The following is a 4228-nucleotide window of genomic DNA, read 5'->3' as shown; positions in this document are numbered from 1 at the left end:
TTAATCATCGCTGTGCTCTTGGATGAATTTTGACAGGCTGGCTCCTTCTGGGGAGATTTTCTACTGTTCCAAGTTTTCTCCCTTTGAAGATAATGGCTGTCACTGTGGTTCGCTGGAGACCCAGAGCCTTGGCTTTGTAATCTTTCTCAGAATTCTGTATTTCTAGAACTTTGTTTAGATTCAACAGGGCTGGTATCAATCAAGCCTGGGTGAGTCTAGTTTAATTGATCCCAATTATCAACTACATTTGGTTAAGATAACTTATATCTGGCATGACTTAATTCACAATTTCTTGATGTTAGAATTGTCCAGGTAAGATATTATTAATACTAGTACAAATTAAATTGGAAATGTAAAAAAATGAATTTTAACATTCAAAAATCAATTTTAATTAATATGTAAAAACATTTTGGAACAGTTCAATTCACCTTGTTGTATGGTTTGGCCACTGAAGACTTTTATAGTGAAGCTGTTTACCACATATAGATTTTGGGGGCGTTTCATTATGGTAATATGCTTGTGGGTGCACAACCAGAGCAGCGTAGGACTTATCATTCATTGTGCACAACTGTGCATATACACATTTCATTAACACCAGCTTTCTAGTCTGTAATGATGGTTCTTATGCCCAGAATTGGAACATCTTCTATGGATGCTTGGACAAAAGAGAACCCAGGCTGCTATCTCTTTGAATGAAGAGAGGTCTATGAAACTGAAATTGAAAGCCAGGCTAACATTACAAAAACATATTTGAAACAACTGGTAAAATCTAACAAAAACAGTACAAATAGTTTGTTCCATTTGGCTCAAAAAAATTGGTGTCCCAATAGAAAATGCTGACCTATCCATGTTTTTGTATAGTTTTGTCAATACTATACATTCACTGGCCACTTTAACAGAAACCCTTATCTCTTGTAGCTCTACCTTGCTGGTGTTCACGTAGAGACTACTGCTCATCTGTTGATACACTGTTTGTGTTAGTCATCCTCTACCTTTATATCATTGGCTAGTTTCTGGCCACAAAGCTGCTTTTGTCTGGATATATTTTGGGGGCGTTCCACTCTCAACATAGCATTCACGCTGACTTGTGCAGAACCTTCAGTGTCTCTGCTGTGCTGAGAATGGACCACCACTCAAATAATATCTAGACAACAGCATTCCTGTGGTCAGAAACCGACCAATGATGAATGGGATAGAGGGTAACTGATAAACTGTGCATCAACAGATGGACTGTACACCAAACTCTACACCTACAAAGTACAGCTATACCAAAGGTCAGCAACCCAAATGTTAAGAAGAGCCATTTTGTCCTTTCAACAAAAATCAAACCACAACATTTGATGTCCATCTTATTTAATGTGCTGATGTCCTAGTGTAGGCTAAAAATATGATCTGATAAAACGCAAGCACAGACTCTGCTCTGCTTTAAGCTTTAGCTCACCTATAGCTGCTTTTCTCGTATCTCCAGCAGGAATCTTTTTCACAAAATGTATAGTTTCTTGTTTAAATGTCTCTCAGCGTTGGATTTTTTTTCTCATTTGTCAGCTTCTTGTTCGAATTTTCTGGTTCCACTGTAAATGGTGTCTGAGGCACCAGAATGTAACTGCTGGACCATTTAAAGTGGAACGGAATAATTCAAACAAGAATCTGGTGGAAGAGAAGTTGACATCTGCTTTGTGACATTACAGTGTTTGACATTTTCTTGGTGCAGATTACACGTGTCAGGAAACCATCTCTAGTGATTATAAATGCAAAAAGTCTAGTTGTCTCCAAGTTGTCGATGTTTATCTTAAATCTCTCTCTTTGTCTTTGTCTCTTTGTCTTCATTAGCTAGGCAAGATTGTTGTCTGTGTTGCTATGTCAGCAGTCTGCGCACCAGCCTTCAGGATTCAATGTTGAACGATCAGCACAGCTTTATTTTACTGCAAAGGAGGATCATTTTATTTTTACCTACAAATCGAATTCAGCGGTGGAGCCATAACAGATCAGTAAAAGAGCTGCATGCGGCTCCGGAGGTATACAGTACACAGTACTGTGCAAAAGTCAGACACTACCCATTTATGTATTTCATTTCCAGACAAAATAACCATTAAGAGCAAGTAATTGATTTATATATATATATATATATATATATATATATATATATATATATATATATATATATATATATATATTTTTTTTTTTTTTTTTTTTTTTTTTTACCTTGAAAGTTCTGTCTTAGAAGTTGGTTGATCATTTTCTGAAGTGATCACAAACACATTCAGTGATGTTGAGGTCTGGACTCTGGGGTAGTCAGCCCATCATTGTGCTTTGTTTAATGTATCCGTCTCCTTTTCTCAGTGAGGTTCTTCTTGATCAGCTACATCTTGGCTTCTCAGAGCAGAAGGATGGCCGGAAACGACTGTGGATGTTTCTGAAGCAAGAGTGGATTATCTAATATCTATTCAGAAATATCTCCTGAAATAATACTCATAACTCATACTCAATGGCTGTTATGACTGGAAATTGAACAAATTAAAAAGTGGTCTCTGACTTTTCCACAGTACTATAGACAGTTATTGTAGTAGGTTTTACTATCGTCTATCTTTCTGCCTTCAGTACCACAAGACCCCTCACCCCCTTTTTACTTTCTCACCTCCTCCCCCTTTTTCTTCAGTGGCCTGCATTCCTGCTTTTCACAGCCATAAACAACTATTAAGCTAATGGGTAGAAAAATCATTATAGGGGGAACATCTGTGGGCCCCAAGCAGGCAGTTGAAGACATGCTAGGGAGTAGAACACGCCAATAAAGCCACCTCTGATTGGTCAGATCCCACCTACGTCCCTCCTATCGACATGCATCGCTTTTAAGTCTGTTTAAGTGGGGAATGAAGACAGAAGGAATGAATGAAAAGAAATGGAAAGAGAATGAAAGGAAGTGAGAGGGAGGAGGAAAAAAAGTCAAATTAAAATAAACAGATGGAAACATTTAGCCCCTGACTGCTCGCTATGATGCTTTTTCTCCCTCATCTTTTGTCCCCACGTCTCCTCATTTAATTCCCTTTCATTTAGCCCGGCTCAGATTTAAGGACGTCGCTCAAAACTGAGGTGGGTAAACTGTCAAGGAGAGAGAGGGGGGGGGAGAAAAGGAAAAGAAAAACGTTTTCTGGTTGTAAATCACATAATTACAGGCCCTGGCGAAGAACACAGACTTTTTAAAATGAAACCTGCTTCCCACCAGGACTTCTACTTCAATAACTCCACTCAGGAGCCCCTGAGGCAGGCAGGCAGAACAGCAGCTGAGTGTAGCTCCGCTCCACCGGGCCAAATGACTGTCCATCTTGGAGGGGGTGGGGGGGGCAGCTGCCCTTTCTGAGGCCTACATGAGAGGGCCCAAGCAACAGAGATAATATCTCACCTACAGAGACAGAGAGGAGCTGGGAATGCTACTCAACTCAGCAGAAGAGTTGGGTTTGTTGGGTTTGTAGCAAGAGTTGCAAGAAGAGGTAACCAGACCAAGCAAGAACAAAGACAGGCTTGTTGAAGAAATAGCTCAAATAGTTCCGTTCAAATTTCCCCCTTTTACTCCAAATGTAGCTAATCGGCCATGTTTGGTGTCTGAAGTTCATTAGTTTAGCTTCAGAGCTATACTAATATAACAAGTCATTTCAGCTGCTATCTTTAGCATTGTGCAAACTGCATACCTAAATCATACATTTCACTGCTGTCAGAGGAAAACCTTGTATCTCCAAAATGGTAACTTTACAGGAGGAGGGAAAAAAAAACATACACTACTTTCAATGTAAGTCAATGGAACCAGACGTTTTTCCCAAAATAATTATGAGCCATCTCCTATGATGCGTTCATAAAGAGATTTACACACAATGTAAAAGGTAACAGGCATTTTCAAATCATGTCAAAAACAGAAAAACGACAAAAATGGAGATATGAGGTTTCCTTCCGACAACACTGATTTGCTTCAAACTCTACAAACTATAAGAAGTTGTTAAGTAATCTCAGACTTGTTTGTGTCCAGGTCCCTAACTACCCTACACAATCATAAACTCTCCCTCCTTTAATACCAAACCCACAAACACACAGACACACACAGAATTTTATCATTATACAACAAATCTAATTCTTACGACACCACAGGTGTTGTTAATGCTTGCTTTTCATCAAGTCCAATGCTCAACTTGTCATTATTCGTACTATTAACATTATTCATTTTATGTATCTTTTCTTTTTT

The sequence above is a fragment of the Pygocentrus nattereri genome, chromosome 19, assembly GCF_015220715.1.
Source record: "Pygocentrus nattereri isolate fPygNat1 chromosome 19, fPygNat1.pri, whole genome shotgun sequence".
NCBI classification, from domain to species: Eukaryota; Metazoa; Chordata; class Actinopteri; order Characiformes; family Serrasalmidae; genus Pygocentrus; species Pygocentrus nattereri.
Note: the sequence above shows the minus strand (reverse complement) of the source record.